Consider the following 27218-nt stretch of genomic DNA (forward strand, 5'->3'; position numbering starts at 1 on the left):
CAAAACATACTGCTAAGTGAATCAGCTATGCTAACTTGCCACTTGATGTGAATGTGTTTGTGCATGTTGCCGTGCAATGGACCTGGATGATATCCCAGTCTCCCTTCATTCATGCCCAGTGTTCCTGGGGTAAGACATCAGATCCATCACAACCCTGACCGGGATAAAGTGCTTCCTTAAAGGGGAACTGAAGACAAATTTTTTAATTATCAAAATTCTATTTATCTAATTTTATTAAATATAGGAATGCATTTCGGGCGGCACGGTGGTGTAGTGGTTAGCGCTGTCGCCTCACAGCAAGAAGGTCCGGGTTCGAGCCCCGTGGCCGGCGAGGGCCTTTCTGTGCGGAGTTTGCATGTTCTCCCCGTGTCCGCGTGGGTTTCCTCCGGGTGCTCCGGTTTCCCCCACAGTCCAAAGACATGCAGGTTAGGTTAACTGGTGACTCTAAATTGAGCGTAGGTGTGAATGTGAGTGTGAATGGTTGTCTGTGTCTATGTGTCAGCCCTGTGATGACCTGGCGACTTGTCCAGGGTGTACCCCGCCTTTCGCCTGTAGTCAGCTGGGATAGGCTCCAGCTTGCCTGCGACCCTATAGAACAGGATAAAGCGGCTAGAGATAATGAGATGAGATGAGGAATGCATTTCTGAGAGCTATTTTGTCACTGCTATAGCAAGTTCTGAGTGTTTGAAATACGCTGTGTAAATATCATTCCATATGTCAAAGCGATGGCCGTAAACGAGATTCGTTGAGACCTGTGCGAGACATCGTAGGACGGAAGTAAAACGTACAGCGGAAATCAAAGTGACCAACATCTGCCAACGTTGTCAAAAGACACGCGTACCCTCTTTCGAATGCTGACGTAATCAAGCCGGAAGTTTCCCTGTGTCCAAAATCGCTCCCTACTCACTATATAGGGCACTATATAGTGGGGACGCCATTTTGTAGTGCTGTCCGAAACCTTAGTGAGGATTATGTGGGAAATGTGCTCAGTATAATATGTATTTATCACAAAGATACATGCATGTATTTATTATTTTGAAAACCCACCAGCTGCCTGATCTGGCATGTTTTAATTGTGCGATAGTAATGACGTAAATACCAGTGCGACGGACTAGTCCTTATCCTGTCGTCTTTCCAACTCTTCTCTACTCTACGTTGGTTCGAAGTCGTATGGAATAATCTCCATCACTGACGAAGTGGGCAAATCTCGAAATTAATCTAAATTGGAATGATATTGCGATCTGGCCAGTGTGTAAACAGTTTTCAAAATGGCAGCGCTGACACTTCACGTTTCGAAGTCTCGCACAAGTCTCGTGAAGATCGCGTGGATAAGCGACGCCTGCCGTGGACCAAACGAACTACATTCAACATGGCTAAAAACCGAAAAGGCCGATAAGTGTAATATAATATGGCAAGACAAGTCACGATATAAGGTTACTAAAACCGAAAACATAATTGAATAACACGTTAATTAAGAAATAAAGCAAGTTTAAAAATGACTTCAGTTCCCCTTTAAAGTGAGTGAGTGACAGCCCTGTGAACGGACAGTAAATGTAAAAGCATTTAAAACAGCAGAATTAGGACCAATACAAGGATTTGAAACAAATGCACACTGTGATATACTGTTAACTACCTTTTCTCAAAAATTCTGAATAGTATGCGGCCACTATAGTAGCAATCAGGACACACCCACAAGAAACCAGCTGGGGTATACATCCGTAGCATCCTTGGGAGACGAACACGTCCCTTCCCTGACAACTTTAAAGAACATCGCCCTGGAGAAAAGTGTGGCTTCCCACATGGGCACCATCTCCCCCTCGCTCAGCTTCTGTCCACAGAAAACAACAGGAAAAAACATCTCACTAAGCGATCAAAGAGAAATCAATAGCATTTGGCAACCAAAGAATGTGTGGTCAGACTGTTTTGCAAAGGGCGCCATCAGCCCACACCAGAGGCCACAGCAAGTGCACAGCAGAACGAGTGGAAAAGAGAAATAAAGCTCCTCCTCACAACTCTTTTCGCTCTGATTAGGAAGAGCTGGGAGAATTGTGCGGTCATGTGTGAGCAAGTGCATGAAACAAGCAAGTGTGGGGGATAACAAGACCCGAGGGGACATACAGGAGGGCAGGCAGGCCAAGCTTGTGGGCTGCAATCCAGCTTGAATGCTAGCATATGTATAGATAACACGATAGGATGAAACATTGATGCTTATCGAGCCTACATGACGAGCAGTGAAGGAAATGTGCTCCCAGATCAATACAGCTGTCATTTTTTGGCTTCCGATTTGAAACTTGGTGCTGTGAACTGAATCAAAATTTCAGGCGCAGTTAAATCTCGAGGACAGCTTGGTGGAATTAACTGGGGCTGATCGCTTACAGGTGCTGTGGCCCAACACACACAGACAAAGAAGTGCATATTGACTATAATTTACAACCTGTAACATGCATGCTGTTCCATAAATCAAAAACGGTGTGTGTGTGTGTGTGTGTGTGTGTACCCAGACGAAGAGTGTTCCAGCTCCTCATGTATCTCTGTAAGTTGAGGTGCAGCTAAAAGTTCCTCCCTTTCTACGGATTTTTCAAAATATGGTTTGTGTCCAAGTGAGCATCTAGGGCAGGTTTAGTGTGTGTGTGTGTGTGTGTGTGTGTGTTCATTGAAATGTGAACCAGCTGTGGCATTCTGGGGGCTGATCTGCTAGAACTGATAACATTGGGCCTTTTGTCCATCCAATGTGAACCCCTGACCTCGTCTCCCACTGCCTCATTCTTCAGCACGCCACACATCCTCTCTCTCTTCTTTTCTCCCTCTCTCCAAATCTCAAGCTCTCATTCTGGTCTCTGTCTCTCAGTTCCTCTCTTCCCCTCTATCCTCTCTCTGTCTCTCACATACTTGCCAGTCAGTCAGTGTAAATGAGAGGGACTCGGTGGGCGGGGCCTGTCACTCTCGCACACAAACACGAAGCAGAGTCACACAAACATTACACTGACTCGCATAAACACACGAAGACATGGGAGCTGGTATCGCAGGCTGGTAAAGAAAGAAAGAAAGAAAGAAAGAAAGAAAGAAAGAAAGAAAGAAAGAAAGAAAGAAACTTGTGACAAAAAGAAAAAGAAGGCTAGAAAGACGAAAACAAAAAAAGAGTGAAGGAAATGGAGAATGTGAGTCAGAGGGAGAAAAAGAAAGAAAGAAAGAAAGAAAGAAAGAAAGAAAGAAAGAAAGAAAGAAAGAAAGAAAGAACAAAGTGAAAATGATAAAGGAGAGAACGGGAGAAAGAAAGAGATTGTCCTGTAGATTTCGATCTCACACTCCTCTCACTAGCTCTTTCTCCTCACAGTCTTTCTTTCTTATCCTTGCTCTCCTCCTCCTGTCTTTCATTCTCCTTATCTCAATGTCCATCACTCCCTCATTATTGTTACCCACCACCTCCCTCTGTCTTTCTTTCACTTCAACCAAAGCAGAGAGAGAGAGAGAGAGAGAGAGAGAGAGAGATGGCTTTATACAAAGGATTTGTACCAATATGACACTGTGTGTTGGTTAACAAAGTACAAAGCAATCACATTGAGCCACTGTTTATTCATCCACCGCGCTCTCTCTCTCTCTCTCTCTCTCTCATATAGATATTGCTGTAGTGCTTCTTGTCGGTTGTGACCTCACTGCTCCATGGGAAACTCTAACTGTTCTGAGTGTGTGGTACCTCTGTCGTTACAGGAACCTGGTAAACATGCTAAAGCCTCGGTCACAACCGGCCGTACGTGCTCCTACGGCTGGTCGATGTGCAAAAAAGCAAGAAACGCATGGAGGGCGCGCGTGAAACGCACGAGAGCGCGTGTGTGACGTGCTGATTTTCGAGCCGTAGACCGGCCGCAGAGGTTCTTTGTCATGTCAAACAAACTCTGCGGGCGCTTACGTTTTTTTTCAGGTTGCAAGACAAACTTACGGTCAACGCGCGTCTTTCTCCATGAACAAAAAAAAAAACACAGCGATTTGGGAAACGCCAGAAATCGCACGGCCAAAAAAATCATACGTCCGGTTGTGACCTAGGCTTAACAAGGATGGCGCTAGGATTTTTCGTTCCGAGTCCAGGGACCCACATGACTGGCCAAATTGGAGTACCTGGCATTTTTTTTTGTGTGTGTGTGTATATACACACACACACACTAGCAGGTTACCTGGCGTTGCCTGGGTTTTGCAAAATTCTGGGTTACCCCCAGACTTCCACGTCAAATTTGGTGAAGATCCGAGAAATGGTGATGTTAACCCAAGACAAACAAAAATCCAAACATCCACCACCCAGGGGCCCATCAGGGACCCCCTGGGGCCCAAATATGGAATTTCTGAGTTCTGCCAAATTGTGGCTATCTCCTGCACCTATGTGCCAAGTTTAGTGAAGATCTGTCGAGAGTTTGTGTTGATAAATGTAACGCGAAAGACATTGAGGGAGGGGGTGGGTGGATGTTGTGCCCCCCAGGGACCTCCCTGGGGCTTGTACATGAATTTTGCTTATATCTGCAAAATTCCAGGTCATCCCCTGACCTACTTGCCAAATTTGGTGAAAATCCCTCGAGAAATGACAACGTTAGCTCTAGACCAGGGCTATTCAAATACATTTGCAGGGGGGCCAAACTAGAAAATTACAAAATTTGTGAGGGCCGGACGGACAATTGACATAAAATTGATATCAGCTAAAGGCAATTAAAATATACTATACTAAGGTACATAATATATGAAATAAAATAAGGTACATTATTCTTTTCTTTTATTATGAAATATAATGAAAAATGGTACTTTTTTAATAGATGAGGACACGCTGTCTTTCATTTTTTGGTCAACAATCATTTCGTCAACAACCGCCAGCATGCAGTCTTTAATAGTCTCCGACTCGGTGAAGGTCTTTTTTTTTTTCTTGTCAGTATCCACGCCACTCATAGAGATGCAATAAAAGCTCTCTTGTTCTGTGCAAAAGCCACCAATTGCACGCTGACTTTGTTCAAAAGAAGTTACCAGTCTGTCTATTCTCCTTCGTCTCTCCTCGGAGCCCTCTCGGTATTGCTCAGAAAATGAAGCATGTTTTGCTGTAAAATGTCTCTTCACGTTGTACTCTTTGGCCACAGCTACGGATTCGTTGCACAATAATCACACAGGTCCATCGCCTGCAGTAGTTGGCAAAGTAAATAAGTATTTTTCAGTCCATTCGCTTTGAAATTTACGGTTTTCTCTGTCAACTTTGCGATGTTGCTTGGACAGCGCCATGTTGCCACTGCTGTAGCTGCATGGAGTGTCACATCGCGAGAATGAGTGTTTGTCACCATGGAGACGACCTGTACTCTGATCTGTGCCAGAGCGGTAGAGAAAACTGTGCGCCGCGGCAGATACGTAGATATGTTGTTTTGTTTTGTTTTAAAAAAATCGGCCGCGGGCCGGATTAAATTTCAATCGGGCCAATTTCGCCCCCGGGCCGCTATTTGAATAGGCCTGCTCTAGACAAACAAACAAACAAACAAACTTTGCCGCTTATTATATAGAAGATATAAGATTACACACACACACACACAGTCGCAGGTTTGTTTGTTTGTTTTTTTAGCATTTTTGTGCGTAAAAATGCACGACTTCTGCATTAACGCGCTCCCTGGCTAAGGCATGCTAAACATGTAATAAAATTAGCTAACTGAGCTAAAACAGAGCTCCAGCCCAGCGCTATGGCTGGGTGATACAATGATGTGCTATTCATATCACAATATATTAACATTACAATACAGTTTTCTGAGTAATCATTAGGTGTCAGTGGCTTTATAACTCCGTTGTAACTCGTTGTTCGAAGTAACAAGTAACTTATGCTCATCAAATCCTTACATATTAAAATATACCACACTTCTTTTGGTACATACATAGCAACAGTCTACGAAAACCAAAGCACTGTTACTGCAATGCACTGCCCCTGTAGTTAACCTTGGACATACTGCTTATATTAACCTTTTAAAGAGAAGCTGAACGTACGGGGAGGGTTTCCGGTGCCTGCGGCAATTTAATCATGCAGGCAATCTGAGCTATTTCTCTGTCTCTGCCTTCAGAGCATTCAGCGTGCGTGTGCATTAGCGACCCGAACCTTCTCAAGTCAGCAATTCCGGTTTTAACCTCAATCTTACCCTATTCTGAAAGATGCAGGGTGAACGCCAAACAAGCGCTGAAAGGAGTCAATGTCAAATGCATGCCGCGAGTCTATTCAGATTAGGACTCCGAGTCAAATTCGCCACTGCATCGTGGGTTCACAGACGGGATTTCATTATTCCATTCGGCTATGTAAAGTTAAGAAAAGGGCAAACGCAGAGACTCGGATCGAGCTGTGGCTGGAAAGCCAGGTTTGCTGTGGAGGGAATTTGTGAATTTGTAATGCCTCATCCTCTTCAGTGAGATGAATCACATTTATAGCAATATTTTCAGGCAGTGAGGGCTTGGGTGGGATGATAGCAGATGAATATTGATATTGATATTGATATGAATTCCATTATGGAACACTATTCTGAGTGTTCTACAAGTTTCATCTTTGTTAAACAAACATTCTGCCTGACTTCTGGTAATTCAATCCACCAGATGCAGTCGATCAGCCAAGACTTGCTTGCTGTTCAAAGTTTGCTAGGTTTCATGCTAGAGCTCAGAAAATAGTGTAGCTAACAAGGAAGAGAAACCTACAGGCACCAGTTCATAAACCAGTGGAAGTCCATGCAGTACCACCTAACAGCTCCAGGGGTCCCTGGTCTGATGGGATTAAGATAAGATAAAACTTTATTAATCCAGAAGGAAATTCCCCAATAAAAATCCATCCATCCATTATCTGTAGCCGCTTTATCCTGTACAGGGTCGCAGGCAAGCTGGAGCCTATCCCAGCTGACTACGGGCGAGAGGCAGGGTACACCCTGGACAAGTCACCAGATCATCGCAGGGCTGATACAGAGAGACAAACAACCATTCACACCTACATCAATTTAGAGCCACCAGTTAACCTAACCTGCATGTCTTTGGACTGTGGGGGAAACCGGAGCACCCGGAGGAAACCCATGCAGACACGGGGAGAACATGCAAACTCCACACAGAAAGGCCCCCGCCGGCCACGGGACTCGAACCCGGACCTTCTTGCTGTGAGGCGACAGCGCTAATCACTACACCACCGTGCCGCCCTCAATAACAATACAGTATAAGCTAAAATACAACAATACAAGCTGAAAACAAACCGTACGTAAAATAAGAACTGTACAAGAAATAAATCTCATTCTCATCTCATCTCATCTCATTATCTCTAGCCGCTTTATCCTGTTCTACAGGGTCGCAGGCAAGCTGGAGCCTATCCCAGCTGACTACGGGTGAAAGGCGGGGTACACCCTGGACAAGTCGCCAGGTCATCGCAGGGCTGACACACAGACACAGACAACCATTCACACTCACATTCACACCTACGCTCAATTTAGAGTCACCAGTTAACCTAACCTGCATGTCTTTGGACTGTGGGGGAAACCGGAGCACCCGGAGGAAACCCATGCAGACACGGGGAGAACATGCAAACTCCGCACAGAAAGGCCCTCGCTGGCCACTGGACTCGAACCTGGACCTTCTTGCTGTGAGGCGACAGCGCTAACCACTACACCACCGTGCCGCCCTCAATAACAATACAGTATAAGCTAAAATACAACAATACAAGCTGAAAACAAACCGTACGTAAAATAAGAACTGTACAAGAAATAAATGCCAAAAAAAAAACCAGTGCCTAACAGAACAACAACAGAAATACTGTCGGTTATATAAGGGGCTAAACTAAAAACTAAGATGGAAATAGAAAATACTTTGTCTGTGTGGAGTTCTAACACGTTCCAAAAACATGCATGGAGGTGAACTGGCGATGCTACATTGCCCTTCAGTGTGAACGACATGTGCACGGTGCCCGAGATGGACTGGCATCACATTCACGGTGTATTCCTGCCTCATGCACAGTGTTCCTGAGACAGACTCGTGAACCACAACAACCCTGAGCCTGAAGATAAAGTCCTGTGCAAAAGTCTTAGTCACGTGTAAAGAAATGCTGTCGACCAAAAATGGCTTAAAAATAATGAAATGAAATGTTTCAACATTTAAAAAAAATACTATAAACAGCAGTACGCCATAATAAATGAAACAAACTCAGTATTTGATGTGAGACGACCCTTTGCTTTAAAAAAAAAAATAGTAGTCTCAGGTACAGTGAGTGCAGTTTTATAAGGAAATGAGCTGTAGGTTTTACTGAGCATCTTACAGAACCAGCCACAGTTCTTCTGGACACTTTGACTGTCACACTCGCTTCTTCATTTTGCACCAAAACCCAGCAGCCTTCATGATGTTTTCTTTTTTAATCTGAAAAGTGCTCTCTTATGTAATTAATATGCTGCTCAGATACAAAGATTTTTTTTTTCTCCTGTAGCATTTAATTTTGTGCTGGAAAACGAACGTTTGGACTCCAAAATGTTTTTGTACTGACTCGATAATGTAGACGTCATAAAATAGAAATCTAGAACAAAGTTTGTATGAAAAAAATAGGGTGCCTAAGACTTGTGCACAGTGCTGTAAATGAATGAATGAAAAAAACGAAACTATCATGAAAACAGATTCGAATGTACAATTCCAGTGTCAGATTGATTTGGCTTCAAAATGGAGCTGTTTATACACTGTTAGAAACCTGGATCTGGAAAGGTCTGGATTATACTTTTATCTGCAATCAAGTTTACGCAAGATGGCTGCCACGTGCATCATACACATTTAGGGCGCCATTCTCCCATGTGTGCAAGTAAAAAAAAACAAAAAAAAAAACCCCATGCAGCTCTATGGTTTTCAGTCTACACTTAAGTCGATGACTTATGCACCATGAAGGCAGTTATATGCTTCAGGTGGCGCAAAGCCAAAATCTGAGTGTCTTCTGTAAATGATATTTTATGTGCATTCTGCCTTATATGTGAACAATCCCGCTTGCATTGCCTTTGTTTCTGCATGCGTACACAAAGTCACGCTTCAAGTAAAGCCTATGGCAGACCTGGGCATTTTGCGGGCCGCATCCAGCCCTTTGGTTCATTCTGACCGGCCCGCGTAAGGTTAATTAGAAATTACAAAATAAACGTATTTTCTAATTTTACCTCATGCATGGACTGAATGTGCATTGCTTTTATTTTGAAGTTGTGTTCAACAAAAACGCAATGCGCGCGACATGAACATGACATGAAATCCCACAAAACCTAATCCCGCGATAACTGCTTCCGTAATTTGTCCAGACCAACCACAAACTTGTACATCATCCTTCAAACGGTCCAGCCAATCACATAGTGTGACGTCACCAGCAGGCGCCGGAGCTTGAGCCGATCTGTAGATCTGATACCTACACCGAATTGATGTTGTTGCGAACAGGTCACAAGAAGACTTTAGCCCCCAAAATGTCCGCAAAAAGAAGAAAGGTAGATGCCGAATGCAGGGCTTTCAACAAAACATGGACTGCTAAGTATTTATTTCCTGAAATCAGAGATAAAGCCGTGTGTTTAGTTTGCGGAGAGCAGATCCGAAAAACTGAAAAACACCAAATGAGGTGATTAGACTACAAATGTGGCCATCGTTATAATAATATGATGTATCTTGCTTGATATTTGGAGTAGAAAGACAATATTGTGATGTCTTTGTGTTTTGGGGTGAATGTGACTGAAAAAAAATGGTACAAACGTTCATATTTTGTTAACCATTGTTTTGGGAAATTTGATTGAATAAATGACATTTTTTGTAAGACAACCTCGTTTTTTCCATACTCTTACCAGTCTTAGCAGCTTGTAAAAACAATGTTATTTACTGCTTTATATAAAGAAATACAATTAATATTTGCAGAAATTTGCAGAAAACCACCAGGTCGTTTTCTCATAAACAAACCAGTGCTGACATAGGATTCAGAGGGAGGCGTCCCACATGAGACGCCTCCCTCTAATGCAGAATTTAGTTCAGCCTTTTGGTCCGGCCCGCCACAAAATTTTCTGTTTCTCATGTGGCCCCATGGAAAAAATAATTGCCCACCCCTGGCCTATGGTCATGCAGTTTGCTACGTTATCTACATCCAGTGTTGTAGTCGAGTCACTAAACCTCAAGTCCGAGTCCAGTCTCGAGTCCAAGTCATTAAAGAAAATTTTGAGTCGAGTCGAATATTGATCCGAGTTGAATCCGAGAGCAAGACTCCAACTGCACCGTTTGACGGTGGCTGTTGCTGCCTTTATGTGAAACCATCTCTGCTACTGTGTTGGACTAACATTACTGCTTGACTGCCCCATTTTAGTTAATAGGCTACAGATAAAAAGCTTGTTCATCGCTCAGCAAGCCCCGCCCACTATCAACAGGGTAAATAATGCTGTGTTCACACTTATACCGGTACAAAAGTGGTATAACTGTATCGATACAAAGCATACCAGTACAGTTTAGTGCATCTGTCCACACTAGCGAGAAATGTTTGTGGTTTTCTTTCACGGTAGTTGAAATGCGCGTGCGCGAAATGTTTCCGTGGTTACCGAGTAACTTCCTTCCGAGAATATGGCGGATGAAACAACGTGTGTGTGCTTTTTGTTGTCAATGTACAGTCTGTATTTCTGGTGGTCATTTATTCAGTCGAATCGTATAAAACGCGCGAGGCAGTTGAGAAAGAAACAAACGAATCTCCGTTCTTCACCATTTTATTCAGCGAAGACATCGATTGAGGTGTGTGACTTTGCGCATGCGCATTATATTTGTATCGATACAGAGCCGCTTCATCTGTCCACACTACGTGAAGCGCTACAGTACCGATACTGTACCGGTACAAAACCCATACATTTGTGGGTTTCGTACCGATACAGTTATACCGCTACAGTACCGGTATAGTTGCTAGTGTGGACAGGTGTTGCGGTACGAAAGTAGTTTCGTATCGGTACAAAATTCCTAGTGTGGACAGGGTATAACATGAGAGAGGGTTAACACTCGCTAGTTCATCGCTCAGCAAGCCCCACTATCAACAGGGCAATGAACATAGCGTGTCACTGACTTCTCTGGGTGGAGTCTTGCCAAATGACGATTGAAGTTCGAGGTTGTCCCCGTCGTCTCCTCGATAGTTCTTCTACATATCGAACACATAGCCGTGCATTCTTTCCCACTGCACGAGAAGTCTGTATAAGCAAAGCGGACAATCCTAGGGGCTTCTCTCCAGGCATTTTAGCACCATGTTGTTCCTGAACATGACGTATGAACAGGTGAATGTGCATTCTCTTGCACGAAATTAGTATAAAAATGAATGTAGATATAAATATCTTATGCCAAATTATTATGGCACATTACAAAAAATAAAGAAAAAGTCTGAGTCCTCGTCTCCAATTTACGAGTCTGAATGCAGTTAATGCACGAGTCCGAGTCCAAGTCCGAGTCATCAGTGCTCAAGTCCAAGTTGAGTCACGAGTCCTTAAAATTAGGGCACGAGTCGGGCTCAAGTTCTACAAGCCTGACTACATCATTAAATTAACATCTGATACACACTTCAAACACCAAACAGGTCTTGGATGATTTGCTGCGTTTCCACAAAATGTCACTGAAAAAGCAGGAAACCTCAATATGGTTAATGCATACGACGCATTGTGGAAATGTGCCTTGAATATCATGGTGTGCTATTTTTTTTTTTGGCCAAACCATTAGCAAGGACGTTTTTAACCGAATCACACTTTTGGCAAAGCCATTTAAAACCTCAGCTGAGAGCTCCATGATAGCTGGTGCTGTATGAATGACAAGGCTGTTCCATTAAATTCCATCACATGTAAATGCGAGAGCTGCTTTCTGGGTTTGCTTGATTACACACACACACACACACACACACACACACACACACACACACACACACACACACACACAGGAAGGATGGCTGACACATTCCTCTAGAGAAATAATGCCCCGATAAATCTAATGCTTGTGTGTGGCATCATTAATCCTGGTCGGTTGGCCATGTGCTACGTGTCACTCACCTCCCTCAGCATTTGCAAGTCAAGTGGCTCACTTCAGATTCAGAGCTGACATGCGGGAGGCAGATAGCATCTTCCCAGGGAACAAAACAGCAACAACAACTACATTTAAAAAAAAAAAAAATCACTGGATACCAAATGTGAACACCTGGAGGTAGCCTGCTGAGACATGTCGCATAGTGAGGGGCTGCGAGCACAGGGATCGAGAAAGATCATCCACACCTGGGTCAGATATTCAGATATCTCCCTGGCTATGTCTCGAATCACTATATTCCTAAACCATACCCTGTGCACTATTATACCACAGTGCTATTGGATTCTTGAATGTGATTGGTCAGAAGGCGTTATGCATGTGTTTGAATATGTTATCGTTTCATATCTGAATATGCAGCAGGTCATTCATAGGGACTTGTGTGGTAGTTGCCTCACATAATCTGAAGCTAATAATAGAAATAGTACAAGAATATGGTGCTGATATGATGAAGTCCTTAATTTAACATTTATAGAAGGAGTCTAAAGTATTAGTGCTTTGTAACAGTCAGTCAGTTTTCCACTACTGGAAAGTCTTCAGGACCGAGGTGTTTATGTGTTTCTCTGTAACGTGTCAAGCAGTGTTTTTGTCTTATTAACTTCAAGAAATACCACGAGCTGGCCTAGTGGTTAGTGTGTCTGCCTCTTGATTGGGAGATTGTAAGTTCTATTCACGGTTGGGTCATACCAAAGACCATCATAGAAATGGTACCTACTGCTGTCTGGCAAGGCACGCTGCAATACAGATGCAAGTGGGGAGTCAAACTCTTGTGGTTACCAGAGGACTAGACCCCCACTGTAACCCTAGCTGTGTAATAGGGGAGAGGCTGAGGGCTATGGAGATTGGCACCGCCACATGGCGTGGGAGGGGACTTTGAACTTCAAGAAATAATTTAAATAAATAGCCTCAATGAGGGGGCAGCACAGTGGTGTAGCGGTTAGCGCTGTCGCCTCACAGCAAGAAGGTTCTGGGTTCGAGCCCCGTGGCTGGCGAGGGCCTTTCTATGTGGAGTTTGCATGTTCTCCCCGTGTCCACGTGGGTTTCCTCCGGGTGCTCTGGTTTCCCCCACAGTCCAAAGACATGCAGGTTAGGTTAACTGGTGACTCTAAATTGACCGTAGGTGCGAATGTGAGTGTGAATGGTTGTCTGTGTCTGTGTGTCAGCCCTGTGATGACCTGGCGACTTGTCCAGGGTGTACCCGGCCTTTCGCCCGTAGTCAGCTGGGATAGGCTCCAGCTTGCCTGCGACCCTGTAGAAGGATAAAGCGGCTAGAGATAATGAGATGAGATGAGATGAGATGAGATGAGCCTCAATGAGGCTGTAGCTCCTACTGGCCAAGACGCCCATAAAATCGTAAATATGACACGAGGCGCCACCAGCTTGACAACTTTTATACACACCCACCTGGGAAACACTGTATGTGAGTCCGATCAATCCTGTAGGAGGAGTAGCGATTTTTGTAAATTGTGGACAGACGGACGGACGACATGTCATCGCATAAGCTAATCTGGCCTGGCCTGCGACCGGATGAGCTAAAAAAAAATCAGCGGGCGAGGGAATTATGGCTATAATGTAAGTGATAAACGAGAACTAACTTGTTTCACAGATGTTCCACAACAATACAAATAACTACAAATAATAATAAAAACATTTTTCAAATTGGAGTTGTATCATGGCTCTTTTTCACTATATGATACCAGCTCAGCTCAACTCGACTGGACTCTACTCGGCTTTTTTGGTTTTGTGGCTAGAACCTGGTAGCTGATTTTTTTTTTTTGTATCACCTCCATCGAGGTTCCAAGTGAGCTGAGGTGATACCAAAAGATGAAGTGAACACACTGTGGACTACTGCTTGGTCCGAGAGAATCGCATCACTGCGTTGTCAGTGTGCGAGACGGGGCATCCTGAACAAACCCGCCATTTTTAAACAGTATTATACTTCACTGATTATATGTGTGTTTTCACTGCTTGGGTGCATGCTTGTGTGTGCACGCGTATGTGGAACGGTGTTATGTCAAGCTGAAGTTGCCACGATTTGTCATGTTTCTAATGTATTTTGTGAAACAAACAAACAAACAAACAAACAAAAAAACAGGGTAAAAAACTGCATCCAAACTGCCAGGGTGTAATGCTAACGGGATAAAAAGCGCCATCAGTTTACAAGCAGCAAAAAAGGCCGCACTGTATATCTTCAGATCATGTAATGGTTAAAGCACAGGGCTTTCACTCGGAGAACATGGGTTTGCTCGGCATGTTTTATTTGGGGAAAGTTTTGCTGCAGGGAACTCATTTAAAATTAGCCAGCCTGCACTGATATTTTGCCGAAACCTCCGTTGGTGAAAAAAAAAAGTTATGGGTAATGTTATGGGTTGACCGAGGTTTTGTAATAAATCAAACATCATGCCGTTGTATTACTCGGAGTGAAGTAGGATTCCGTCTGCCTTCCTAAAAATTAAGGTCCTGAATGGTTTCTTATGAAGGCAGAAGCCTTCGGTCTGAGGTCTGCTTTAATGTGCTTACTGATTCCAGAGATCGGAGGCAGAGTGCGCACACACTCATCGGTTTCACAAACAGAGGTTTTCGCCAAAACATCAGTACAGGCTGGCTCGTTTTAAACGAGATACCTGCAGCAAAACTTTCCCCAAATAAAACATGCCGCGTTAAAGTCCTGTGCCTTAACCGTTCCACCATTTTAGTAGCCTGGGCCCACCCATCCTAAGCGTGACGCAACACGAGGGCCTGTTGCGAGCTTAGTCTGGCCAGGCAAGCTATCTACAGCTCTTCCAAGCTCCCGAAAAATCGGGAACCAATCAACTTTGAGCATCTCCAACGGCCCTGGGTAGAGGCGTGTTCAAGGCACTGACGTAGTAGAACTGCGACTGGAAGCCATAGATTGTTTACAGAATCTATGCCGGAAGCGCTTCATTCATGCTTCCGCATCTATTACGCATAGATGCTGTATTGAAAGCATTCAATGGGAAGGTCTCATTGAAAACGGAGCAAAGAGCAGCCCTGGAGGTATTTATTGAAAGGAAGGATGTTTTCGCCTTGCTCCCGACCGGCTTCGGTAAGAGTTTAATCTACCAGTTAGCCCCGTCGCGTCGCATACGTCAGAGGAAAGAGTGATTGGTTTAAGCTTCGTCACAGCCTTTTCTGGCTTCGACCAGTAGCAAACTGAGGCATTTCAGGGAGGCGGGTCAACCACGGGCTCTGGGAAACGGTTGGGCTTAATGTCTTGGCCAGACCAATAGCTCGTAGAGCTTTGTCGCGTTAGCCAGACTACCATTTTAGCATATACATATATTCTATCCACATTCACTGGATATGAGCAATCGTGCGCTCTGATTGGCTACTCTACTACTAGGATATCAGCTCAAATACCATGAGTAGAGAAGAACAAAATGGCAGTTTTGTTATCAAGTATTTAAAATAAACAGAAATAGCTCAAAGAATATAGTCCTCCCCCAACATCTCCTGTTCCACACTCCAGCCCAGTCGGTGGCAGTAATGCACCTTTAATTTGGTTTGCCAACCGCCAAAAAAAAAAACCCTAAAGAAGAAGAAGAAAATGGCGGAGCATGCTGCTGAACCAACTGAGGATGAAATAAAAACTGTACTCGAAAACAAAACCCCCCAAAATAATAAAAGCAATAAAATATGGAATAAAAGTATTCGATGGTAAGAACATATCTTTTTTTTATTTTTCAAGAATTATTATTATCGCATTTTTCACAAATTGCTTCTGTCATTTTGCCGGTTTGTTTACATTCTAAGTGGAAATGATTTTGTCGGACATTTTGTATAAAGATTTTATTGACTGAATTTGCAAAAAAATTAAAAACGCTCTGTTTCTCAAAATCCAGTGAATGGGGACATAAACAGTTATTCCACTCAATCTCGGTGTACATGGCTTATAGGGAGCGTGCACATGACGTCACGTGATATTTGTTTATCTGCCATCTTGGACGGCATGGACGCGCATAGAACTTAGACGAACCCGTTCTAATTATCAAGTGTGCGGGAGTAGATCTTTCGAGAATGGTTATATCTTGTTCAGCATTTGGTTGTACCAATAGACAGGGCCAAAAGGAGGGCCTGTCATTTTATAGATTCCCCGCAGACGAGGAGAGACGCGCAAAATGGGTGTCTGCTGTGCGAAGACTACCAGCCGAATTTGTAGTGAACACTTCATATCAGGTAGGTGTAATCTTCTAATTCAATACTCCTAGTACATCTGTTAAGTTGATTTTCGGATCGAATGATAACTGCATGCTTAGAAAGTAGACAGTACAGTGTTTGTGGCCGTCAGTCCGCTTGATCTCTAACGTTTAAAATGGCTATGCCTAGCCCTACTACCCTGGCCTAGTCTATGACAATGTTTTATCTTTTTGGCTCATATATGCCTTTGAAAGGCCAATCCATAGTATTTCACAAGTTCATACAAGGGTCCCCCTTGAAGAGAGTGATCCAGACCTATTTGGCTCACAGCCTGACACACACTGACACAGGGGTGTCAGAAAATATTTTTTATATTTATAAGCTTCCAGGCTCTTGTAAGCTTTGAGGGCTTTGCCAGTGAAACACGATTCACGATTAACAAGAAAATTGTAAATGTCGTGGTAGGCCAGATCGGGCAAATCGCCGGCACCGCAGCTCCGAATTTCCCTGAACAAGGATTGCGGCAAGTTGTACGGATCTGCAATCCCCAACCTGGAACACTTTTCCACGTAACGCTGCCTCACGTCACCTTCAAGATGCTGAACAAACTTAGACAAGTTATCGCGTGATGTAGATGGGGTATTTTCCGAATTTTCTTGGGGATTACTCCCTGGATCCATTACGCTCGCGCAAGGTAAACAATCCTGAAGCCGTCCAATATGGTGGAGTAAACACGGACGGGTCACGTGACTGCACATCCTCTATAGCCGACTCGGTGCTACATGCCTCGTCAGCTATCAGCTCATGTACGACTCCATTTTGTGGAATAACTTATCTCATCTCATCTCATCTCATTATCTCTAGCCGCTTTATCCTGTTCTACAGGGTCGCAGGCAAGCTGGAGCCTATCCCAGATGACTACGGGCGAAAGGCGGGGTACACCCTGGACAAGTCGCCAGGTCATCACAGGGCTGACACATAGACACAGACAACCATTCACACTCACATTCACACCTACGGTCAATTTAGAGTCACCAGTTAACCTAACCTGCATGTCTTTGGACTGTGGGGGAAACCGGAGCACCCGGAGGAAACCCACGCGACCACGGGGAGAACATGCAAACTCCACACAGAAAGGCCCTCGCCGGCCACGGGGCTCGAACCCAGACCTTCTTGCTGTGAGGCGACAGCGCTAACCACTACACCACCGTGCCGCCCCTGGAATAACTTATATATATATATATATATATATATACACACACACAATATAGAGAGATTGAGAGAGAGAGAGAGAGAGAGAAAGAATGTAGTTTTTTTTTTTTTTTTGCTACTTGTAAACTCATGGCATTTTTTTATGTTGTCCTGAAGGTTTGGATACAGCTTTTGTGGCATTCGTGACAAATTGTGGCAACTTCAGCAACACTGTTTCGTGTGCTCGCTCTCTCTCTCTCTGTCTCTCTCTCACACAAACATGCATGTGAGGAGTAGTATTAATAATAATGATGTTCCTGCGTGTCGTGTTGAAGATGACATCACTGCATCTTTTTTTTTTTTTGCATTTTATGTGGCGTCGCTATGACGACTAGCTGTCGTGGAAAACGAATAGCTGATACCAAATATGAGTCGAGTCAAGTCAAGTCAAGCCGGTACCATGCAGTGGAAAAGGGCCATAAGAGTAAAACATTTTTGTGGATTGTCCTGTCATCTTTTTATTCTTTACTTTCCCACTATATAATCTTCATATTTTTGGTTATTTCCAAATAACCATGACCTTGTCATTTATAAAAGTTAGACACATTTTGTGTAAAAGTTTTTAGTGTTCTTATGTGAGACACCAGTAAAAACGTACTGTATGTACCGTATCTGTGGACATGGACGACTTTCACTGTGCTGATTTTCACTGTTCAAGTGCAGATTAACTAGAGAGAACAGGACAAACAGCACAGACACCAGGAACTGGCACATAGCTCTCTCTCTCTCTCTCTCTCTCTCTCTCTCTCTCTCACACACACACATGCACCGGAGACATGATGTTATCCTGAACATAGGCGGTACACGCTCATTATACAGTTTATTATACCTTTGAGAGCTGCCAGAATGATGCGGAAATCCCGTAACAAGGGGCAGAGCAGCAATTTCACTGATCACAATTGTCCAAACCATCAGCGGGCAAATGTTTCCAGATGAAGAAGACGGAATAAACAGAAAGTAAATTAGGTCTTTTCTGAAAAACCTTAAATTCCTCCTGCTTGTGAGCTTCTTTTCGACTTTCATCCACAGCAAAGGCTAAAAATAGAGTGACTGAGAAGAAGCTTTTTTTTTTCTGTCTCCGGCTGCAGTGATATGGAGGATGAGGATTGAAACTGAGCTGTCGGAGAGAGAGAGAGAGAGAGAGAGAGAGAGAGTTACCACTTTCACGGCTTACAAAAAGAAAAAAAGACAGAACAGAGGGAAATACCCATTTTCATAAAAAGAGGGAAATAGTATTACCTGACAGCATGACTAGAAACACATCCAGAACTAAAGTCGGCATATCAGACGCTCGCTGGCCGTGCTGTGAAAAATGTGCATGCAGACGCTCATCTAAGTTTCCGAACCTGTTATTGCTTAACTCTTGAATATTTTCTATTGTGAATACTATCATTAAAAAGCTTATAATTTCTGCTTTCTAAAGAAATGTATCTCGTTAACATCTGTTCAGTACTTTGGGAGTAACAGCAGGTTGAAGTTGGTACAACAGAGTAAAAACTCTGCTCGCGTGACATTGGGAAACTGCCGGTGCTTTTTGAGTCACGGGAAAGCGGTCAGGTTCTCTCTCTCTCTCTCTTCTGATCAGTTTCCGACTGGGTTACTTGTGAATATCAATCAGATAACTTTTATAGGGATGTTCTCTCGCTCTCACTGTTTCTGATGAAGTACAGGTAGTCGTCGACTTACGACCTATGCGACTTACGACCGATCGACTTTACGACCGTCTGGTTATGACTGGCAAGTGTTTCCCAGCTGAGCTAGCTGAGCGTACAACAGTTTCCGCCCCAGCTCCCGGCAGCACCTCTCGCCACGTACAACAGTTTCCGCCCCAGCTCCAGGCACATGCGCAGTCTCTCTCGCGCGCCCTCGCGCACTCCGTCATACAGTTTCCGCCCCAGCTCCCGGCAGCGCCTCTCGCCGCGTACAACAGTTTCCGCCCCAGCTCCCGGCAGCGCCTCTCGCCGCGTACAACAGTTTCCGCCCCAGCTCCAGGCACATGCGCAGTCTCTCTCGCACTCCCTCGCGCACTCCGTCATACAGTGTCCGCCCCAGCTCCAGGCACATGCGCAGTCTCTCTCGCGCTCCCTCGCGCACTCCGTCATACAGTTTCCGCCCCAGCTCCAGGCACATGCGCAGTCTCTCTCGCGCGCCCTCGCGCACTCCGTCATACAGTTTCCGCCCCAGCTCCTGGTTTATGAAACGAGCAAATGCTCCCGCCAGCCCGAGCGCTGCAACAGCTGACGATGACGTAGACGACCCACAGCCAAGCACCAGTGATGCCAGCGGTCACTTAATTTTGTATTTTGCTATGTTTTACATTTGTATTTTGGTATGTTTCAAACTGAAATGTTTTCTATTTTTCACACCCGTATTTCGTATTTTTTGTTTTAATAATAATAATAATAATAATAATAATAATTTAAATTTATATAGCGCCTTTCAAAAACTCAAGGACGCTTTACAATAATAGACAAGGAAAGAAAAAATAAATAAAAATATAATAAAAAATAAAAAGTCCACCAAGTAGGGGTCAGGATGTAATTCCCATGGTGTAGCAGCCACAGTCCCACCAAAAGGCGCACAAAAACAAGTCCCACATCTCCAGCACCGCCGCCGTGACGCCGTCAGCAACATCGCTCGAACACCATGCCGTGGATCCACACAGCGAGCAGAGAAGCTCCGCCACGTAGAGCGCTGGTGTGTCCCAAACCGCCTGCACAGCCTCTGCGACACTACCGAGCAACATCGCTCAGAACATCACGCCAAGCGTTAAAGCACAGAGCGCTGGACAACCACGATGTAAATTGAGCAACGAGCTCACTGCAGTCCATAGCTGGGAGCGCAGGCATCACCCACAGCAAACCAAGGCCTGGAGGGAACCGACGCCCCAAACTGGGTCCGGAGCTACACCACAACCGGCGGACAAAACACTCAAACAAACACCAAACTACACAAACACACAGGAAAGAAAAAAAAATAGAAAAAGAAATAAAGAGCTCTGTTTTGCACATATTAAACGAATTGTACTGTACGCAGTGTAGTATGCAGTGTTTGACTTAAACCAAATAATGAGCCAAGGTAATGAAATAAGAAAATGTTGATAAAATAAGACTTTAAGATGATTACAATATCATTACACATCACATTATACTTACGTTCATTTAACATAGGCCGACTTACGACCAGATCGGTTTACGACCAGTCAGTCGCAACCAAACGCAGTCGTAAGTCGACGACTACCTGTATCAGCAAAATTTTCCGTCAGCTAGTTTTGATGTTATGATTCACGGGAGACTTTGAAGTGAGTTTTCAGAGCTTTACCTATTTATTTTTTGCAAATCAAACTGATTCCTGTAAATATTCCTGTAAAAATAGTTATCCTGTTCTACAGGGTCGCAGGCAAGCTGGAGCCTATCCCAGCTGACTACGGGCGAAAGGCGGGGTACACCCTGGACAGGTCGCCAGGTCATCACAGGGCTGACACATAGACACAGACAACCATTCACACTCACGGTCAATTTAGAGTCACCAGTTAACCTAACCTGCATGTCTTTGGACTGTGGGGGAAACCGGAGCACCCGGAGGAAACCCATGCGACCACGGGGAGAACATGCAAACTCCACACAGAAGGGCCCTCGCCAGCCCCGGGGCTCGAACCCAGGACCTTCTTGCTGTGAGGCGACAGCGCTAACCACTACACCATCGTGCCACCCCTGTATTACATCAGTTTTCTAAAAATTAAGCCCTTTTTTTCAACATTTGATTTGTAATATCTCAAGGACGGATGAACACATTTTAATTCTGTAAAAAGTATGTTGTTCTGAATGAGAGCGGTTTCAAGCAATTTGGATTGAATTTCAGTTTTCACCTGACGTGCCTACTTGCGAATGGTGCCTTCAAATAGCGTGTTCATGTGAAGAGTCCATATGAACGGCCCCGTCGTTTGGTATTCACAACTTTGGAAGTGGAAATTTTTTGAAAGCTCCGAGTTCACGACGTACTGTTTGCTGATGCTTTCACAAATGCTGTGAAAGTTCACTTTTCAGCGAACAATAAGTTAATTTATTTTTTTCGTGGTCCAAATCCTGTGCTCTGATTGGCTGGCGAGCGGGTCCATATCCTACGATACGGACCCCAGTTACGGACCCCGGTTACGGACCTCTGGCGACTTGCTCGTTCACAACAACAAACATAGTAGCAATTTTTGTCAACATTTATTTTCACATTTCTCAGGAGAATAGCATTAATTTTACAGCATGGATAGCGATAGCGACAGTGTTCACAGTGAAAGTGAGTTTTACTACCCTGAGGAAGAAGAAATAAAAGAAACCATTTCAGGAGAAAGCTAAAAACCTCTAACTTGCTAACGCCGAGCAAAAACATGGCTGAATCCTGAATGACTCCTATTTGTATAAATAGGGGACTACATAGGCGGCAAAATGAAGCTTTTTTCCTGCCATAGAAGTGCACTTGTATACCGAGGAGGAAGCCATTTGCATTAGAGCCGTGAATGAGGATTCAAAATGGCGGCTCAGCTCGGTTTTCCCTTTCGGGCGCTCTCGTTTTCTATTAGAATTTGGTAAAGAAAAAAATAAATATATTATTTACCAGCTTAAGGTCGGTCCGTATGGTGAAATACCGTGACCTCGGTAAGTACTTTCAAGACCTCGGTCATGATATTTCATGATACGGGCCTCCCAGCTCGTAAATAACATAAATATATATTGTAATTTTAGCCTTAAAGAGATTCATTAGCTTGCTATATTGCTAACGTTCACCTGAAAGAGGAGTCTTTTGGTGTCCGTGTTGCCGTTGCCTAGCAGCGATGCTCTCATGACGACACCACTTGAACACCAAGCATTCGTGCACACGGCTTCCCATGTCATCATCGCATGCTCACGATTATGAAATAAAAAAAACATGATAAAGGAGACCCCGAACCGCTGAGCAGTTGAAACTGTAGATCAGGCAAGAAAGGGACAACGTTTCTCTTTCAGCGCGACAGTGACTGGTCTCTTCAGTTCCCAAACGTTTATAGAGTGTTGTTAAACTCGAGGTGATACAACACAGCATATAAATGAGCATATATTTTTCAAAAAAACAATAAAATGTCTCAGTTTCAACATGTGATATGTTGTCTTTGTACTACTTTCAATGAAATATAGGGTTTCCATGATTTGCAAATCGTCACATTCTGTTTTTATTTATGTTTCACACAGCGTCCCTACGTTTCAAGAATTGTGGTTGGATTATGTGCTTTTTATACAGACAGAAGGAACAAGTTGTGCCCACTTTCCTTCATGTTTACACGCTCACTCTCTATCGGTGGCAAGAGGTTAGAGAGGTAAACACAAAAGTGTGCATGCGCAAATCGGTGATCAGGAACTTGTTTTTAACTTGCTTTAAAGTGCGTATCACGGGTAAATACAGGAGCAAGATCAATGTAATTCTCCTATTTTATATTAAACTTTCGTCAAATATCTGTAACATTCTGCATTTTGTGCAATTTTTTTTACCTTGCGCAATACCAGAAAAATTCAGTTGAAATCAAGCCATTTGAGGCGAATTGTTCCGCCTCTGAAAAAACTTGACATTTGGATTTCCCGGCAAACATTGATTTTCGTGACGTTGTGTGCGGGACATTTCCCTCTGAATCCTACGTCGGCGCTGGTTTGTTTATGAGAAAACGACCTGGTGGTTTTCTGCAAATTTCTTCAACGTTATCGTGTAATTATTAAAATGGTTAACAGATGTATCGTAAGAGGGTGTAGCAACATTACATTCTTCATCGAAAGGTGAAGTAACATTGCACTCAGGCGACAAGTCCGTATTTCAATGCAAAATCGCTAGCTGCTAAACTTGGTCTACACAGGCTGTGCACTGAAACCGTGCAAGTTCTTGCAGCCTGCTGGCACTTCCGCAGATGACGTCATGAATCTGGCTCCAGACTCCCTTGGGATTTTTCCAGACGTGTTTTATTTTATTTTTTTCTGCTGTAGACAGATGGCCTTGTGCAAAATCACCCTTCTGGATGAGTGTGTAAAGGGACATACTTTCATATAAAAAAACGAATTTGGTCCAGGATATGCACTTTAATGTCCTCTTGCTGCTTGTTTCTGTTTAAACACTTGGGGATTCACCGATAAATCAAACTCTGGCCTGGGAATTGCTTGACTCCATCGTTTAAAGCTAGACTGCCTTTCAGATTTTTCAAGTGTAGGTCATAAAAATAATTTTCCCCGATACCCAATTATTTTTGTTTAGTGGCCCGAAAGCTACCGAATTCGAATCACAGACTTCCAATTTTATTAGTTTTTTTCCCCCTAATAGAACAATTAATGAATTTAGGGCCACATGGCATGGGGCAGCACAGTGGTGTAGTGGTTAGCGCTGTCGCCTCACATCAAGAAGTTCCTGGGTTCGAGCCCAGTGGCTGTGTGGGTTTCCTCTGGGTGTTCCGGTTTCCCCCACAGTCCAAAGACATTAGATTAGATTAGATTAGATTAGATTAGATTAGATTAGATTAGATTCACTTTATTCATCCCACATCGGGGAAATTCAAGTGTTACAGTAGCAAGAAAATGTCATACAGATAACAAATAAAACTGAAATAAAAATGAGACAAACGAAAGATTAAATACAGAGGGCTATTTGCATTATCTACCGTGAAAAAGTATAGAAAAATTGCCTTATTGAGAGGCTCGGAAAAATTGCAGGTTAGGTTAATTGGTGGCTCTAAATTGACCGTGAATGTGAATGATTGTCTGTCTCTATGTGTCAGCCTTGCGATAACCTGGCGACTTGTCCAGGATGTACCCCGCCTCTCACCCATAGTCAGCTGGGATAGGCTTCAGCTTGCCTGCGACCCTGTAGGACAGGATAAGTGGCTACAGATAATGGATGGATGGGCCACGTGGCCCTAAATTCTCCTCTATTTTTTCCTGCTTCACCATACTACATTCAAGATACTACGTCATGCATCACGTGGTGGGCTTTCCCCGTACGCACAAGGCATTGTGGGAAACAAATTTGAAACCGGAGAGAAAAATGGAGGACGTGAGTGTGCGAATGAAATGTGGAAGACTGACTGCAGTAACGGAAAGCGAGAAGAAAAGATGCTGTATTGCGAAGGAAAGAAAAAGCAGGACCAAACTAATAAATATCGGTGATCAGCGGAGTCAATGGGATGTTCAAAGGTAAACTTACCCATGCGCACATGCACTTCCTCTGCTTGACTGCAGGAACCAGGCGAACCAGAACTCACGCACATTATTTGCTATGGAATCCTGTCAAATTTTATATGTTTCCAGTCAGAGAATTTCCTGACATTTTGTGAGATATTAGCGAAATAAACATGCATAATTATGACCAAGTTTCAGAGAGGACTACATTTTATTGATTTTATTAAATTGAAATGCCATCTTCCCTTAAAGGCGGAGAAGTCTGATAAGGAAAGACACTCGAGAAGAATTGATCGTTGAATTTGCCACAAAGCGGTCTTGTCCAGATAATAAATGACCCAGATTAATGCTAGTGCACACACATAAGCCTTCCTACTTACCACCGATTGTGTTTCAACAGTAAGCGGGACCAAGCTGCAACCGGAACAAGCTGCACCACAAGCTGCGCCCACCGGTGTGAAATTGTTCTGGAACAAATCGTGTTTAGATGGGCAGTTGCACTGGGGCAACTTGTTCCTGCGCAAGTGCCCGTGTAAAAGCAGCTTTAGATGTGATTATGTTTGAAGTTTTAAATATAATTACTTCAACAGAAGGAGGCTGATGTTTGTTGGCGATGTTCCAGGGATGTTTTTTTGTTATTTTATACCACACAGCTGTTAAATTCTCGATTACAATGGCTCTGAAAGTAGTTCAGCCTGCCTATACAGTTTCTATAGTAACAACTCGGTAGCAACTTCAGAGAGAGAAGTATGGAGGAGGATGTACATCATCCAAACCCAATAATACATGTGAGTTTAGCTCACAAAGAATCGATATGGTGAAGCTTTCTATCAGAAAGGGTTTATTTAACATTTATGATGCATTTAATAGATATTATTATACATACAGGCTACTTTTTCCATGGAATAAAAACAGTTGTTTTTTTCGCGGTCCGGTTTCCATCAAATCCTGCGCTCTGATTGGCTGGCGAGCGGGTCTGTATCCTACGATACGGACCCCAGTTACAGACCCCGGTTACGGACCTTTGGTGACTCACTCGTTCACAACAACAACAAACAAAGTAGCATTTTTCTGTCAACATTTATCTTTTTTTAAATAATATTTATTTATAAGATTATCAAAAATATAAATTTTTGCCAGCATTTCTCAGGAGAATAGCATTAATTTTACAGCATGGATAGCGATAGCGACAGTGTTCACAGCGAAAGTGAGTTTTACTACCCTGAGGAAGAAGAAATAAAAGAAAACATTTCAGGAGAAACCTAAAAACCTCTAACTGTTGCTAACGCCGAGCAAAAACATGGCTGAATCCTGAATGACTCAATTTTGTATAAATAGGGGACTACATAGACGGCAAAATGTAATTTTCTTTCCTGCCATGGAAGTGCACTTGTATACCAAGGAGGAAACCATTTGCATTACAGCAGTGAATGAGGATTGGCTCGGTTTTCCCTTTCGGGGGCTCTCGTTTTCTGTCAGAATTTGGTAAAGAAAAAAATAAAAATATATTATTTACCAGCTTAAGTTAGTCTGGGCCTTGAATACTGACCTCAGCCCAGAGGGCCTCGCTCAGTACTTTCAAGACCTTGGTCACAGTATTTCACGATACGGACTGACCTGCTGGTAAATAACACATGTATATTCTGTTCCCTTCTAGTGGGTTTATTGATGACATGCAATATTTTTAGTTGCTGATCAGTTGCTCTGTTTAACGTACACCCACACCCATCTTTTTTCTCACTCATTTCTTCTTTCTTTTTCTCCCCTCTTCATTATTCTTTCAGACATTTTCTCGTTGGTTGCTTATGTACATGCAACTCTCATTGTCTGTTCATTACTCAGCAGTGTTGTCTACCATTGGACCACGCCACTGATTTTGAATTTATAGAAATGCAATTATTTTAAATTATTATACATACAGGCCACTTTTTCCATGGAATAAAAAAATGTGTTCTATCCCCTTCTAGTGGGTATAATGATGGCATGCAATATTGTTATCATATTGCTTATCTTTCATGTATTACGCCACTCTCCCCAATGGAGAATGAGCGTGCAATATTGTTATAATATTGCAAGTTGTCAAGACAACACGACATCACATTTTCTGCTGCACATGCGCACAATCATTTCTTTGTCAGCCAAGAGAGAGAGGATCCAGTGCTCGGTTTAAGCACGAAATAAATAAACTGAAAACTGAAACTAAAGACGCGTTGAGCACCCGAAAGGCTACCAAAACTTCATGATATATTCTTCATGCATATTTACAAGAGAAAAACATACCAATGGACATCAAAAAACTGGAAAAGAGACATGTCGGAGATGTAAAGCTTCCATGCTAGTTGGTGACTGTGACAATTTGTAAACAAACATGGCCGCCAGGTTTACTTCATTAAGAGCGGAAGATTTTGAGAGAATTTTGGCTGCCAGGTTGCTCCGTTGTGTGTAGTTGTCGGTGTTGATTTTAAAAAGTAACAAAGTAAATTACACAGGGAAAATAATAATAATATTCGGCTTGACTGCGCTAGCATTGACCTTCACTAACACTATACCGGCTGGAAGGTAACTGGACTGTTGCGC

General features: G+C 43.4%; 1 protein-coding gene across 15 annotated transcripts in view; it reads right to left on the reverse strand.

The window, feature by feature from the left end:
• ptprsa (protein tyrosine phosphatase receptor type Sa) overlaps nucleotides 1–27218 on the reverse strand; it is a 513824-nt gene that overhangs the window by 295715 nt on the left and 190891 nt on the right. For 3 of the 15 annotated variants that reach the window (XM_060941291.1, XM_060941285.1, XM_060941287.1), the window contains one exon: nucleotides 1634–1828. The exons of 11 other annotated variants lie outside the window; for them this stretch is intronic. The gene's annotated coding sequence lies outside the window, so the exon portion shown is untranslated. Of the gene's footprint in view, nucleotides 1–1633; nucleotides 1829–18289; nucleotides 18361–27218 lie in introns of those variants that run through there. One more of the 15 variants, XM_060941293.1, reaches the window with a different exon arrangement.

Source organism: Neoarius graeffei, chromosome 15 (assembly GCF_027579695.1).
Source record: "Neoarius graeffei isolate fNeoGra1 chromosome 15, fNeoGra1.pri, whole genome shotgun sequence".
NCBI lineage: Eukaryota > Metazoa > Chordata > Actinopteri > Siluriformes > Ariidae > Neoarius > Neoarius graeffei.